The sequence below is a fragment of the Dicentrarchus labrax genome, unplaced genomic scaffold (assembly GCF_905237075.1).
Source record: "Dicentrarchus labrax unplaced genomic scaffold, dlabrax2021, whole genome shotgun sequence".
Classification (NCBI taxonomy): domain Eukaryota; kingdom Metazoa; phylum Chordata; class Actinopteri; family Moronidae; genus Dicentrarchus; species Dicentrarchus labrax.
The window spans coordinates 7,104,066-7,121,250 of record NW_026136703.1 but is presented as its reverse complement, the minus strand read 5'-3'; the positions used below and the strand labels follow the sequence as shown (position 1 = coordinate 7,121,250).

The window sequence follows — 17,185 nt, the reverse complement described above, 5'->3', positions numbered from 1 at the left end:
TAGGTCAGGAAAGAAATAATGGAGTCAGGACAAACTGAAACACAGTAACAGCATTTAAAGTCCACACAGAGAGGAGATTACCAAACATTTCCAGACTGTAGAATTTAGTGGCATTTAGTGGTGTTGTTGCTGATTGCTATGCCCTCACCTCACCCTACTGTTCCAAGCATGAAGGAGTAGCCACAAAACCTGCAAAAAACTCAAAAGGCCCTATCTAGAGCCAGTGGCTGGTGTGTCAATTCTGGGCTAGTGTAGAAACATGGTGGTTCAATATGGCTCCTGTGGACCAGCTCCTTCTGTAATTAAAATGACTCATTCTAACGTAACAAAACCACAGCTATTCTATTTTCATATGATTACACACTAATAAAAAAAATCCCTGAATATGAATATCATACTCAATTTCTGCCAACAGATCGTCCTATATGTTACACACATGATGCAGAATATTTTTGCTGTTGCAGTGACAGGGGCTAACAAGGGATAAACCGTGTTGCCAATATTATGAACTGAAACCTGCGACAGCACCAAAGCTGTTAGATTTGACTAACACAGGAGTACTGTGGACTTCTAGAGTCTTTCAGCTGAAAACAGCTGGCAGATGTGGCTGCAAACGACACCGGTGAGAGCAGTGACCGTGAACCAGAACAGTACAGTCGTGGGCCTAAAAACCAAAGCAATGATGTAGAAAGAAGCTCTAAATCTTTAAAGAACTGAGAGCCAGGTCTTAATTGATTCACACCTATAATCGACCCCTTCTACATTCTACATTTTTATTGGTTTTTGCACTGAAAGAACAGCATAGCAGTAAGTAATAATTACTCTGCCCTTAAAACAGGTTTCTGAAAGTATTAACTTGGTCACATCCAAACATAAGATTGACACCAGATGCTCACTGAGAGGCCAGTGATACTGAGTGGATTACCAGGAAAATGTACTGAGATTCTTCCTTTAGTGATGTGTGATGTTTCCTGACAGTACCCTGGTGAACCTTGCATTCAGATATGAAAATGTAAAATACGGACGGTATCCTCAGCAGGGGTTTTTTGATCGTTAGGGTTTTGAAATCCCATTTTGGTGTTCTGTTCTCGTTTGCCTCCTCCGCTTTGTCGTGGTTTGTCAAAGTAGCTTCAATGGAACCAGCCTCCTTGTCTCTTCTTTTTTTTAAAAAAATGGGTCATCTTGTCCCTGTTTTTCTCTCTAAAAGGACTTCAAGATTATTGTCACTAAAAACTCACCATCCTCTTATTCTTTGTCTGCTTCTAAAATTCAATACGAGCCTTTTTTTTTTTTTTAACCAAGATATTACAAAAACGCTGACATTTGCTGGCCACTGCTGCATTCACGTTCAAGAACATGCAACCAGAAGGCCTTTTATTTCCTGTAAAGTTAAGAGTTCTCTACAATTTGTATTTGGAACTTGTGCAAAAAATAAATACAGTGCTTATAAATAGCATACACTCTTTTTGCTGTTTTGTATCTTTTAATACCTGGTGAGGATATTGTCCCCCACAGGACGTACAGTGAGCACACACACTCATGGACACACACACACACACACACACAAAAATCCCTAGCTACAAACACCCCCCTGCTCCAACAAAACAATGTCACCTACTCATGTACTCAGAGGTAAAGACAACTGGACCGTAACCTTGAATTACACTCTCTCTCTGTGTGTTTGTGTGTATCTATTGTTTTTTTTTATGTTTGTATGTGCGTCTGTGTGTGTAGGTGATTAATCAGAGCAGTATCTTTAGCAATGTCAGCACAGAGATGATGTATGAGGGCTGCAAACACAATAAAAAAAAACCTAAAAACGAAAGCACACACACAAAAAACCACCAACATACTGTACACACGCATGCACACGCACACACACACAAACAACTCCACAGTGTGCTTGCACCTGCAGTAAATTTTATGGGAATAATAAATGCAGTGAACTACTTCTAATTGAGAGTTCAGTTCATGCCCATTACGCTGTACAACTAATTGCTATTTTGTGCAGGTTCTGACTGATGCGCACACACACACACACACACACACACACACACACACACACACACACACACACACACACACACACACACACGCACACACTCCCAGTATGAACTCGCCACCAAACCTAGTAGTTCAACACAAAATCATAGTTGCATTCTGAACTGTGTTTTGCAGCATATAATTTAATAATCACTTCATAATTCTGCCTGAACATACAAAAATAAGCTTGTGCACACAGACACACACACATGCACCCTTTATATCTCATGAACATTCTGTTTTCCTCAGAACCACACAACAAAGAGAGGCCAGTCTACCTTTGAGAGTCTGCAGATTCTTAACTAACCACTGTCTTTCTGCCAAAATGGCACATGAAACAGTGTTTCTGTGCTTCAGGCATGGAGGGCAGCTCAAGCACAAACAGACACAGGGTTCCTCAGTCAGTCTTTTTTCTTTAAACAGCCAAAAAGATAATCAGTCATTGCTGACAAGAATTCTCCCACATGGAGAAACATTTATGCACACGCCCACACAATCTTGATCTCTCTCCCTGACACACACACACACACACACACACACACACACACGTTCAGAGCAGCTATCTGAGCTTATGTCCCTGAGTCTGACCTGTTGTGCTTAAGGCTATAATTTCTCCACTCTCGTACTTCATCGCTGCTTTTCTCAGCCGTTATGGTTTGTGTACACTCGTAATCGCTTGTTTGTTTGTTCACAATCTATCCAGCATACAGACACCAGCCGCCTCTGTCCAAAGCATAAATTCAGTCCATCCACAGAGCTGTAAGTCTCCACTGGTAAAGACTCTCTGTGTTATCGCATCCTGGATGGATGGATTGTAATTACATAGACCAAAAAAGATCATTGTGCAGAATTTAAAAAGAATCAGTGCGTTAATGAGAAAATGTGAGCAGGAGCGAAAAAAGACATTTTTTCAGTCACACCATGTTTCACCCGCAATCTGTTAATCGGCTGAAACATTTTAACGACTCCCCTCCGTACGACAAAGGGATGATCAAAAACATAAACTAACATCAGGAGCAATGAGCTGTCCCTAATAAAAAAACATTTAATACCAGGCAAATTGGAGAAAAGCAATACATGTCTGCTTCTCAGCCCCAGTGTTTCTTAAGCAAACACCAAAATAGCTGGCAAACCATGGCAGCACACCGCAATTGTGCTCTTCCCAAACTTCAGCTTTATGATAGGTGACAGCCAGCTATTCCCACTTTCCACCATTATAATGGAGCAGCAGCCTGAGAGAACAAGTGTAGCTGACAACTAAGCAGCTGAGTGCATGTACATTGAAATAATGAGAGCTACAAAGTGGTGTGTATTCCCATCAAAAAAGTATTTTAAGTAAGAAGCAAGAGTAACTGTTCCAAAAAAATGATAATAATAATTCAAACTAACGATTATCTTGGTTATTGAGAATTTTGCAGATGATTTCCTCCATTTATCGTTTAATTGTTTAGTCTTAAACGTAAAAAAATAATCAAATGGCAATGTAAACAAGTTATAAATCCACTATAAACTTACGATGATGATGTTGTGCTGTTTCTGTTGCGCCCAGGTGACCAAAAAATCAGCTATTGCATCATTTGTCCTTTGTGTGTGGCTGCCCCCTCATATGTCTAATAGGAAAAACATAGCAGATAAGACATTTACTAGACAGTCTGTTCAGTAATACAGAACAACGTTAGACCCAACCAAAACATATTTCACTTTAATCCAAGTTGACCCTGAAGGACACACTGTTTTTTAAACCTCCTTGTTCGCCTCAAACGGAGCCCACCGAACTGTGAAAAAAAGGCCAAATGAAGCAAACAAGTCAGTTGTAGGAGTCATCTAGCAGCTCTATGCTGCAGCAAATTAGGTTTAAATTGCTGAAAAAGCATGAGAGCCCTTTTTATTCTGATGAAAGAGTTCTGTCACTCTGAAATCGTTTTGATCTGATCACAAACATGTTTTCCAACTGCAAATCCACTGCTGTTCCCCCAGAGGGTTTGTGTGCGTGTGTGCAGGTTCGAGTGTGTTTGTGTAATGTGTCTTTTCACAGTCTCAAGGAAGACTGCCTTGCTAAGAAGTGCTAAAAGCTTCTAATGCAACGGTGACAGGTTGTTCAGCATGCCTGTGTGTGTGTGTGTGTGTTCTGCTTCCCTGCAGCATACTGTCACGCTGCTGCCCACCAAGCATGCCACATGTCACAACCACTTTCCTCTTGACTTGTCACGCATGGACTTGAACACACACTCTCAGGCAGTCAGCGCACACGCAGTTCAGCACTGCGACTGCCAAACAGAGTTTTTCAGCTAATCTCATTTCGCACAAAGAAACACACATACAGTTTGCAATCAGTGAGAGATCCGCTGCATACTGATTGATTGCTGCAAGGTCAAATGAAGAGAGGTAGAGAGAGAGAGACAGAGAAAAAGAGAGTGGGGAGTGTTTTGTTCCCATCTCTCCCAGTGTGCCATTACGGGGTGATTATGGTGGTAATGACCCTGTAACTCTAACACCTGTCAACTGTACATATAAACTGTGCTATAGCTCCTTTCTCTCCATTTATCCCATCCTGATCTGTGGGGAGTGGTGACCTAAATCAATACGACTCAAAAAGAGGGTCGGCTCCCCCTCCCCAGGTGTCCTTTCAGAGGGTCCAGGGGGTCTTTAGTTCATACCAAAGGGATAGATTTTACTCTAATAATTACTACATCGGTTCTACATTGTTTTACCACGCAACTTAATGGATGTAATGTGGGTATATTTGGGGTATGAATACACATTAAAATCCTCAGTCTGCAGGTTAGAAAAGTGTTAACTGGTAGCAAAAACCCACTGTTAAGAAGCTCCAGAGCAATATATTTTCCCAAAGTGCCGTATTGCTGCTCAACTGGCAGATTAGTGTAAAAGTCTGGTTGTACTGGGAAGCTCTCGGCAGCTGACAGTGGAAATTTGCGAGGTGAATGTGTGTAACTGTGAATGAATGTGAGGCACGACTTTGCTGGAAAAGAACACTGTAACTCAGCAAACACCTTCCTTGGACAAATGAACTGACAGCTAAAGTTGCGGTCCAGTGAGAAGTAAAAGCTGGAAAAACATGTTGGAATTTTTGCCAGTACGCGGCCAGTTTGGCGTTTATAGGCAACTGGCATCTTGTGTGAAATCTGGCCACTATTGATGGTACAATGAGCATTCTGGGTCACCATTGGAATAAAATCAACCTCTTCCAACAAGCAAAATGGCTCAGGAATTACATCCATACTGGACAAATCTTAATACTTCATGATTTACGTCCAGTGCCAACATTCAGTGCCAATGCAGGAAGATGTGTGCACTTTATGTAGAATGGAGTGTTGTATGATGCTTATTAACCAGTGTTTTAGGTGCTAACCCTAACAATACCTTAACCATGGCTCATCACCACAACATCATCGGTTCCTAATCTTTACAATACCCTAACTATATTCCACAGATATTGTAAAAACCAAGAATGTGAAAAACATCAGTGTTGACGTTGAGTGTAATCCAGGATTTTGTACAATCTAGTGTTTTTCATTTTGGAGTGTACGATAAAATCATCATCATCATCATCATCATCATCATTTTACAAAGATGCAGGGATGGGGGAGATTGCTAAATAGAAGACAAACCAAAAAAAAAAAAAAAACCTTACATTTGCTTAATTTTGAAAATACATTTAACAAATGACTAGATATAAAAAGATGTAAGAGCATTTGCATTTGTCTAATTCACTTTCAGAAAAAGTGAACATCCATGCAACCCACTGGACATTTAACCGCGGTTATAATCACTAAAAGCCTTTTCAAATTAAGCTTCCCTCTTTTCATTGAGGAGACTAATGGTTGGGCTAATATAGCTTTATTTTGTGTATTCGTGTGTTTGTGTGTGTGTTTCTTTGTTTGTCTGGATTTGTATATGTGCCGCCACACACTGATTCCCTCTGTCTCATGTTGAAACATCTCAATTATGCCTCCTCACTTGTGTGTTTTCCCCTGTGTGTGTGTGTGCGCTGTTGTTACGTGGGATCCATTATGCCCCTGGTTTGTCAAGGAACACAGAGGCAGGGCTTACTGCCAAGACTGAGACCTATCAGATGCATGTGTGTGCATGTGTGTGTGTGTGCGTGCACTCAATGGGAAATGTATTCAGACTTAACCATGGGATTTTCAAGGAGGCAATTAGTTGTTTTCAATCAGATTTACCCCCAATATCATAATATAATTAAAAGGCGGGGGCACATTTAATAATTCAGTGATTAATTCTAACAAGGGAGGTGAGAAATCGCCTGGTGTGAGTTTGTTTACATGTTTGTGCACTCTTGTCTGTGTGTGTGTGTGTGTGTGTGTGTGTGTGTGTGTGTGTGTGTGTGTGTGTGTGTGTGTGTGTGTGTGTTGGAAGTATGAATAAAAGCTTCACAGTCAGGCCTCAGGAAATCATTGGCATCACTCCCTCTCCTTTCTCTAGTATTTCAGATGCTCTCTCACTCCCATCTGAGCAAAAGATCCACACTGAAAAGCACAATGACAGCAACACACTCTGCCTGTATCTGTCCTTCACTCTCTCTTTGTCTTACTATCTGTCTCTCTATTGGCGTCATTATAGCCCAAATGAAGAGGCTTGCTGACAAAGTTAACCCACTGCCATATTCCCATTAGCAAACAGTCATACACACACACATGCACACACACAGTAGGGGTATTTAGAGAATTGGCTGTGAAGCTGCTCCCAGCTTGCCCACTGTGAACTGAATTGAGCTGTACAAACAGCATTTAAACAGCTAGGCTAATGTACGTTGTGTGTGTGTGTGTGTGTGTGTGTGTGTGTGTGTGTGTGTGTGTGTGTGTGTGTGTGTGTGTGTGTGTGTGTGTGTGTGTGTGTGTGTGCAATGTGGAACTGGAAGTGAGACAAACGTTGTAGTGTTGAGTATTGAGAATCCAAGAGTTAAGGAGATGAGAGAGAGAAGATTAGAGAGATTTTTATGGACAAAGGTTGAGGGTCGAGGTAGTAGATAAAGAGAGCGAGGGAATGGATTGAGACAGAGAAATGGGGAATGAAGGAAAGAGAAGGAGGGAGAAGACACAGGGGTTTGGCAGAGACAAATGAAGCAATCAAACAGCGTCTTACTGTGGGCCAACATTTTTTTTTAAATAAAAGTTCTGACAATTACTGAGATCAACCAGCAGAACACAACTTCTGTTGTCTTGCCAGGGTAATACAGAAGCAATCAATTCTGACATTTAAAGCAAAAAAAAAAAATCACAAACAACCAGACCAAACCAAATTAATTTCACAAAGTTGTCCAGTGTGGATGCACAAGGGAGTGGAGTGTTTTGTACCGATGCCGCTGTCAAGGTAGGAAAGCCATCTTGGTGTTCTCCTGGCTTTATTCTGCCTTTAACTGTGAATTAAAAGATTGGCTGGGCAGGTTGAGTCAATCTAATGCCTGTGAACGTGACTAGAGCCAAGTGCTGATAAGGGTAGCTTAGCATACAGCCTGGAACCAATGGGAAACAGCTAGCCTGGCTCTCTAAACTTCAGAAATCTGCATACCAGTGCCACCAAAGCTCACTAATGATCACGTTTACCTGACAAACAGAAATGAAAATGAGACACTGGGGTTTTACTGGGTGTTATACACTGTATGTGTTATTTCTCATACAACTAACTAAATGGCAGCTCCAGCCTGGATTGCTGTTTCCCCCTGTTTTAAGTCTTATGCTAAGCTACGTTAAATGCGTCTAGCCTGGCTCAGGACCACTGAATCACCACTCGCATCTAATATTTGTTCAGCAATTCAAATCAATCTGATGTTGCGCTCCCTGACAGCTGTTTCTGCTAGTTGACCAAATATTTGACCAATCAGAGCATAGTAAGCAGAATGACGGATGAGGGGACGCCATTTTCCTGCATCGCTAGCGAGCTACCTGGGTACATTCATGAAAAACCGGGACAGAAAAGTGAATGAATCGTAGCATAATGGCGGTTCAATATGATTATCAGGCTGAATCTCTTGCTGGTTGCTACATGCTGAGTGGACAGACATGACAGTGGTCTTAATCTTCTCATTTAATTCTTTGCAAGAATGTTAAATAACCGTAGTTCCCAAAGTGTCAAACTCTTTTTGTCTCCTATTTTTTGTCATGATCTAAATTTCATCTTACAGGTTTCTGATCCCCCCCCCTTCTCCGTCTTCCCTCTAATTGTCCTTTCTCTTCTTCTCCCCTCCCTGTGTCCCTGTTTGTCTCCTCGTCTTCCTCCTGAGTGATGTGGTGTGATGCACGCTGTTACAGTTTCTAATTTGACCTCTCCTCTGCAGCTCCTCCTCCTCCTCCTCCACCTCCTACATCCGCTTCCTCTCCTCTGTCGCTCCAACCCTTCTTTCTTCCTTTCACACTTTTCTAATATGGCTTTCTTGTGTTCCCTCCCTTCTTCACATTCGCACCTCCCTCCTCCTAACAAGCACCCTTTTTCTCTCTTTCACACCTTCCCTATTTTCCCCTTGTTGTTCTCTCTCCTTTTGTCCATCCATTCCTCCTCTCAATTACCTTGTCTGGGCAGCATCTGGTAGCCTGGCCCAGTGTGTGTGTGTGTGTGTGTGTGTGTGTGTGTGTGTGTGTGTGTGTGTGTGTGTGTGTGTGTGTGTGTGTAGGTGACCAGGTGTTTAGGCTGTGTTGTGCTGGGTCCTTGTCATTCTGAATGGAACAGCTGCTAACAGATAACAAGTAGCTGGCTTCCCCGCAGGTTTGGAGACAAATTAGAAACGCAGTCACATTATTCAGTCAGGACCTTTCCTGTGTCACCCTGGGCTCCAGCTGAAACAAATGGCCACATGTTGGGGCGAATAATCACCATCTTATCCAATCAGCTACTTGAAAAAGGACATCAGACATATAGATAATGAAAGTGACGTTCACTTCAGCCAATACAGGTTTTAGGATTCCTGTATGTTTTGTATTTTTTTGTAATCTTGTCTGATTTATTGTTCAAATAAATGTCAAACACCATGACATTCTAATAATTCATCTTTTTTCTCATGGATAACTAATGTGGTGTTAATAATAAAGTTAATAAAATCCAATAAGAACATTCAGCTATATTAGAAGTTTTTTTGTTTTTATTACAGTGTAAGCCATTGGTTTTGCTTCTATCTGTGTAACAATTAGCGTAGCATGCATGACATGTGTTGAACATGAGTTACTTTTGCTTGCAGTAGCAGGTGGTGGACTCTAAGCTGAAAATGCTGGGGATTTTTTCCAAATGTAACAATATTGAACTGTGCCACCTGATCTAAAAATAATTAGAGCTGAAATCAGCTGAGATTCATTGCGACTGCAATCTGACATTCATTGGGTTTGGTTCCGACAAAACAGCCAATTATTGACATCTCATTGGGCTTTAGTAAACCGTGATAACTGTGACATTTTTCGCTAAAACGATTAACTTATTAATTCGAGAAAATAATTTGCAGCTTAACAGATAACAAAAATATCTGTGAGCTGTGTCAGAAACATAGTCGTTGAAGCTGCACCACTTCAACCATTTCACCATAATCGCGTTCATTTGTAGCCTCCAAATCACCGAGCAGACACAAGTACAAGGGGAAAACAATACTGGCTTCAGGTTGGGAAAAAAGAACCATGTGTTTGGACCTGGCATCTCAAAGGTGTGAAAGTATTGTATTGTAGCTAAAGAAAAGTGAAACAAATCAGAGTTGCATGGTTAAGTATATCCACACTGTTCAGTCCCGTCGCATGCATGTGGCACTGACATATAGTCAGTTATTTAACTGTTGCTTGAGTAATATTTAAGTTCTACGGCTCCCTAATTGCATTTTTTCTATTGAGAATGCAGTAAGACTACAATAAGCTCATAATGACCATGCAATTACAATATTATATGTCAGTACACAATACTTTATTCTGAAATAACAATGCAGAAAGTTGTTAGGTTAGACTTTGCTCACCAAGCTTTAAAAATTAACTACAGTTCTGTTTTAATGACTGTAATTTATTCCCTGCAGTTAACAAAGTTATTACAGAAAAAAATTGCTTTCTTCAACGGAGCAAGCAGCATGTCACATCTTCCAGACACCATGGAAGAAGCCATATGATCTAGTGGGCCCCGTTCCATTCGGCCCAACCTCTGTGGTTCGGCACCCATGTGAACCACAGACCAGATTTAACCATACACTTACTTTATGAAGTAATTATCTAAACTTAATGCAGAGTTTCAGTGAATTCAGTGATTGACAAGACAGATGGGTGCTGTGGTTTACTCTGAAGTGCAATGATTGGAAGAGTGACTGATTGGCTGTGACCGCTGGCATTTTCATTGGTGTAACTGGGAAGACTGGGATGTTGATTGCAACTTCAGAAATATCTGCTGGCTTCCCCTCAACACACAGGACCAACTCCAGTCCCAGCCTGTCTGTGGCACAGCAGCTTTCAGTGTTGATGCTATTACTTGTGACATGCAACCAATCAGATCATGCCGTGGGCTGGACATTGAGTGAGACTACAAAGTGTGGTACTAACAGAATAGGAACAGTCACCCTTAGTCCTCAGACTGGAGCCATTTATGGTTCTGACCAGGGACCGAGCTGATACCTAGTCCTCTGAACTCTCATCAGTGAAGCTCTTTCTGTTACTTGATGCCACACTTCGTAAGTTAGCCGCTTTGTGTCTCCCCCCAAATGAGAATTAGGTTAAATGTAACTAGGGACAGAAATGACACCACAAGTGAATAAAAATTACCTCATTGTAGTACTGTAGGGCCCGCCTCCCCAAGTGATTGGCTGCCAGCTGTGGAGCTGATGGTTGAGGGATGAAATGGAGAAAGAAGATTAGGAAACCTGATCATAAACTTATTACAGGGTCTTTTAAAGCCTCTCAGGCCCTTTCACTCTCTCTCTCTCTCTCTCTCCCTCTCTCTCTCTGCCATTCTCCCGGACTATTGAATAAATGATGAAATTCAATCTGGCTCTGCAATCACTCCAGTATTTTGTTTCCCTTCCTTTTTCGGCCCTTGTTACAGCCTCTCCTTCTTATCTTTGCGACTGAATAAAGGATAAGATAGCAAAGTTTTTCCTGCAATTGTTTGTCCTCTAATCTCTTTTATCTCATTCGTTTTTCTCGGTCTCCCTCCTGGTAATTTGCTACAGTAATACAAGACTACGTGACTATTATTTCTTCTCTAAAACCTTCCACATCCTGGGTAAAACACCCCATGTTTACCTGAATAAAGTGGCAACATGAACAGGACAAGTAATGAAGGCAAGGTAAAGCAAAACAAAAACAAAAACAACGATAAGTCGATTAATCAAGTACTGGTCCACCATAAAATGAATCACCAACTATTGATTCACCGTCAAATGTGTATATTTTCTGGTTTCTTTAGGCCTCTGTGACAGTAAACTGAATATATTTGGGTTGTGGACAAAACAAGAAATCTGAGGACGTCACCTTGGACTTTCGGAAACACAGTCTTTTCACAATTTTCTGACATTTTATGGACCAAACATCTAATCGATTAATCAAGAAAATGATGGACAGACTGATCGATAATGAAAAGAATCGTTAGTTGCAGCCCTACTACACAATCAAAACTGTCTCCAAAAAGGGACAGTTTACAGATCAGCATCAGTGTAATCAATTCCTCTTATATCACTTATTGACACGATTACTGTACTAACTACTCAATAGCAATAGCATTTCAGCTAAGCAGCCCAGCTAGCCTCCAAACCCACATGTCACATCTTTATTTAGCATGTGTTGAAACTGATAACAAGACCTTGTTACTAAATGTAATCAGTTACTTCCTGCCACTACAGAATCGCTGCAGCAGCACAGCACAGATCACCACAGTTGTTTGCAGCTGATGAAGCGCCGTAGTCACTGGTTACTAGTTTCCTCATATTGGATAAAGCATCTGGGTTGCATGCTGTTACTGAAGTATACAGCATCACTGCATTATGAGTAGAATAAAAGGTGGAACTGTGTTTGGATCTGATAAAGCGTATCTGGGTGGAAAGCAGCACAGATGCCGCAGCTTAACTGCTGCTGGCTGTGGATTTTCACAGGATAAACTCTTGTCTTCAGGTAGCAAAAACACCCCTTGAGTCAAAAAAAGACCCTAATTTCCAAAGCATCTGGCTTTCTACAGATAAGTAGTGCCATGTGTTTAGACGCGGAGGGAGCTGCTTTATTTATTTATTTGAGTCTATTTAATATTGTTACACCCTGTGGATTTTTAGACATGGTTTAGATGATTGCAAGCTGCGTCCTTTTATCTTAAATCTCTTGGGGACCATCTCAATGTCTCTGTCATTGTTACTGCTAATACAATATAATACCCTAACTGTCCTTGTCAATCCATCTGTCTGTCTCTTTCTTTGAGTCACCCACGCTCCATCTCCATCTCTCTCTCTCTCCATTACTTTCCCCAGGTCTCTCTCTCTCATTCCCTCTCCGTCCTCTTATCTGATGGAGTGAATAATTCATGTCTATTCTTCAAGGAGGCTCTTTGTTCTCCCCCCTAGTGTTTTCTTTAAAAGCACTTGGGATTGTGTGCATGTGTGTGCAGCATTTGTGAGTTAAACTCATTCTAGATTCCTCTGCTCAGACACGTGTGCACCTACACACACAAACAGAGACACAAGGCAACCGCCATAGTCACGCCATGTTTCCGAAAACAATCACTTGTTCCTGCATCGATTTTTTTTTTTTGGTTCTTAGCGTAGAGACGTCTCTGTCAGACAAGAGAGAAAAATCAGGAGTGATCCAAAGAAGTGGAAGCGTGAAAACACGCAAAAGTGTGAGTTTCACTATTTTGCATTCTGTAGTGCATATCTCAGTATGTGGTGTATCTGAGTAAATGTGTGTGTCTGTGAGAGACCGTCTTAAATTACCATTTTATCAGTATTCGCCACAACGATGGAAAACAATGCTGTGTGTATGAGTGTGTATTATTGGAGATGACAGATCATAATAGTTTGGCACTTCCTAATCCCTCTCTCCTGAATACTGATGTACCCCCCCCACACACACACACACACACACACACACACACACCTTTATTTTCAAGGCATCAACTGAAGATGTTTATTTCTCGTACTGAATTCATTATTTATTTCAGTAGTGACGTTATTGCCCTACACTGTGTGTCTTGGATACAGAAATACAGAGGAAGATGAGCAACTTGTGTATCTGTTTAGAATCACATGATGAAAATGTGATATCCTCTTTATAAATCAATATAGCTGTCTTGAACCAATGCAAATATGTTTTGCAAGCGCTGGCTCTTAAGTCCAGAACGCGTGCTGTTTCCTGTGAATCCCTTATGCACGTGCCACTTGAAACCTCCACCACTCACAATGCATATACTACTCCTACTATAACATCTAGAAAGGTAACTAGTGTACATGCCTGTTACGGTTATGGCAGCATGACCATAAACTGTATCAAACATTCAGTTTTACCTGATGTAAATCAGGAAACGTCTAATATGTGGAGGAGTGTGGTTGCTTGATTGCGTCAGCCTATCAGAGTCAGCCGCGGTGGCTGTTAGCTTGTCTCACCTCAGCTCCAGCCAGGATTCCTTCCCTTTGATGAAATTTGTCTTTTATGTGAAGATCTATTTCACTTTAATATAATTCACACAGGAGCGATGTCTCTTTGCATTATTTTGCATTGCTAAAGATGGGGTCCTATGGGAGTACTGGGCCTCCTGGGGCCCGCGGTTACTATACCTCAGGGCCTGGGTTCAGGCTTCAAAGGGATATTTCGAGGGGTGATTTCAAAAGCCACATACTTTATTACTAATCAATGATGATATGTCTGAGTGATTTCTTTCCAGACAGCATTCGTTCTCTTGTGGCTATTTTCACACACGTTATCATCATAATCATCCTGTTTGTCATTTCACCAAAGGCAAACACAAAGGCAACCGATCCAAAGTCGTGACAGAACAGAGTCAACACTTCAAAGACAGAACCAGCCACATTGGATAAAAATGAAAAAAAGTTAAACATAGTTTCAAATTTCCCTTTGATATTGCCATGATAGGCAGAGCTGGTCAAGGTCCAAATCACAGGCCACAACAAGAGGAATGAAACATGACGGCAACTGTGAATGTCTCTGTGTTAATGTTAAATATATTTCTTATCTTTCTTTTCTTTTCAGTTTATTTTATTTGGTTAATTTACGCAGTAGCTTGCAGCTACAGTGACAGTTCAGATGAACTAATAGAAGCTTGAGCAACTGTCAAACAAGCAATCAGTGGTGTGAACAAACAAATTAAGAATTCAGCCTAGTTAGTTTGACAGTGTCACACGTTTGCTCATACAATGGCTCAGTGCCATCTTTGTGCCTTTTAATCCTGCTGCTGCTGCTTCTGAATTGGACTTTGGTGGATAGTTTGCCCTGCAGCGTCTCCCTCACTTCACAGAGTAATTTCAGTGTCTTTAAATGTTTCTGTCCCAAGACAAGTTGAGTTTGTTTCTGTTTCCATCTGCCTCTCTGTCTTGCGGGCTCCGTTTTCCCAAATACGATGTACATCAAATATGGCCACCATATGACTAAAGCAAATGTAATAATCCACGTACATATGGAGCTCACCAAGCGTACCGAGGGGCCCACGGCAATCATCAAGTGTTCTCGTCCACCACACAAAAGGTTGAGTTAATTTCTGTTCCGCTGATTGGAATCACAGCCACTCCACCCGTCTACGGCCTGCAGGCAAAATGAATATTCATACCAGTTTAGACCCTGGTCATGAATATTTATAATGGTTAACACCAGATATGCAAATGAGCCAGCCAACCCAGATGGCTTCAGATCACGACATAATGATCACACACACACACACACACACACACACGCATGCACAAACACACTCACAAAGAAACAAACACACACACACACACACTGTGATGTCTTTCTTTCTAACAGCAACTTGTCGCACGTATCGGAAAGACAAAGTAGAGATGGGGGAAAGATTAGAAAAGAGTGCAGAATTTAGCCGCCAAAAAAACTCAAGTGAGGGATATGATATTGACAGCAACAGAATGTGCCACTAAAAAGACAAGTTTCCTCCACAAAGGCTCATATGTTGATACCGACAGGAAAGGAAAGGAAGCAGGGTAAATAAATACTTTCGGAAAGTAATCCATGCATGTTTAACCAACTCTGGTGACGGTGCTCAACAGTGGCTTATAGCAAGATTAAAGCTGGTCCTCGAGGATTGCTGGCAGTGTTATGTTGCCAAAATCTTTCCCAGGTTCCTGAAGTACAAGGTAGGCTGATGAAAACAATCAGATTAAAGAAGATTACTGCCGTACAAGGTAGATTAATGATAGTGTTGTCTACAGAATACACTGAAACATTGACTACATTTAAATGTAAACTCATTTTCAACTATTGATCCGAAGATGAAAATATTCCTCGTTTGATATGGGTCCTGTAAACAGCCCACAATGACTTCTGCGTGGATTTCCTTCTCTTTATGCCTGTAAACCTGTTTGCATCGCAAAATATTGAAAAGCTCCATCACCATAAGCAAAATAAAACTTAATGGAACAAGACTAAGCACCCTGCAGCTCTGTGGGCCTTTACTATCTGTGGCACAGCAAGACTTTGAGCTAAATGCTAACATGCTCAACACTGACATGTTGATGTTTGGCAGGTATAATGTGTACTATGTTCACCAACTTATTGTCGTATATTAAGCATGCTCAAATTTCCTCAATGTGACCTCTGACAAAATCTTTAAGCTAAATTCAACTTGTTTTGAGGTATGTTGGAGGATTTCCCGTTCCCTTTTATTTGATCTCTACAATCACGCACACTCCTTCCTCTTGTATCTCCCCCACCCCCCAACCACACCCTCACCCAACACACATCTCACACACACAGAGGAACAAACTCTGCCTGGATACTGTAAGCACAATCAGATATTTCCTTTGAGCCAAAGCCTCGCTAACAAGCTTATCGCACCACATACTGTGTGTCTGTGCGTATGTGCGTGGTCTCGTGCATGCCTGTTAATGTGCTACACATGACACATCTAATGCAACCACACACACTGTACATGTGTTCTGATGCAGGATTAAGGCCAACTAGCCTGTTGTCTGTAAGCTCGACATCACCTGAGATCACACACACACAGGCAATACAATTCTCCGCTGTGTCACTGTCTTAAAATACTGTTGAATATTGGTTGAGCAAAGTCAGGTAGCTTATTATGACTGAATGCATTTATACTACATCACTAAACAGCCTTGAAAGTACCAACATTGCTTGTATAGTGCAGTGAAATCCAGGGAAATAAATCAAGGAGAAATCATCTGAAATGCTCGAGATAAGATATGCATTTTGTCGTGCTGTGCGGAACTAAAACAGCTGCAGTAGCATCAGATTTGTTTTACTGTGCAGTCAGAATGAGGTCATGCTGAGCGACAAAGCTCAACTGGGTCACAGGCTGTGACTCACTGTAGGTTGCAATATACCTGGACTCAGTAAAACTCACACCTAGCAAAAAGGCATCAGCACACAGCTCTTTCTGACCTGGGCAAATGTGCATTTATTACTGCCAAGCAATTTCCTCAAGAAATTGCAACAGCGGGCGCGTTGACTCAACATATAGAGCAATAAAAAAGTATTTAACTTAATCTTGGTGGTTTCTACATGACGGATTTGTGTCTCTTACGGACTGAATTTGCTTCAAGAGATGATGTGATTGGTTTCAAGATGTTTTGGAAGGACAGGCAAGTGCCTCTTCCTCTATAATAACCTCCCTGCTGACATCAAACTGTCTCTGCTGAGACTTTTAAATTTAAACTTTTAACTCATATTTTGGCCTTAACTTTCAGTTAGTTGCTTATTATTTGATTACCTCAGGCCTTGTTATCCTTCCAGTGGGTGACTCTCAGTCTCAGTGAATCTATTAATCCACTGAAAAAACCAAGGTGACTTCATGTGGCTCACATCATGCTGGATGAATCATAAGTAACTGTTATTGTGCTTGCTTTGGTATATTCGCAGCATGGTAAAATGCTTTAGTTTCAAAAATGACAAAGTGGAGGCAGTTAGAACACTTTTAGCCCTGCTGCTAAAGATTTCAGCTCAACCAGCAAACAGAGAAAGAA

At 41.3% G+C, this 17,185-nt stretch overlaps 1 protein-coding gene across 6 annotated transcripts in view; it reads right to left on the bottom strand.

Moving 5' to 3' along the window:
* lrfn5a (leucine rich repeat and fibronectin type III domain containing 5a) overlaps positions 1 to 17,185 on the bottom strand; it is a 110,989-nt gene that overhangs the window by 79,180 nt on the left and 14,624 nt on the right. For 2 of the 6 annotated variants that reach the window (XM_051389972.1, XM_051389987.1), the window contains exon 2: positions 10,797 to 10,852. The exons of 2 other annotated variants lie outside the window; for them this stretch is intronic. The gene's annotated coding sequence lies outside the window, so the exon portion shown is untranslated. Of the gene's footprint in view, positions 1 to 3,558; positions 3,581 to 10,796; positions 10,853 to 14,644; positions 14,664 to 17,185 lie in introns of those variants that run through there. 2 more of the 6 variants (XM_051390004.1, XM_051390013.1) reach the window with 2 other exon arrangements.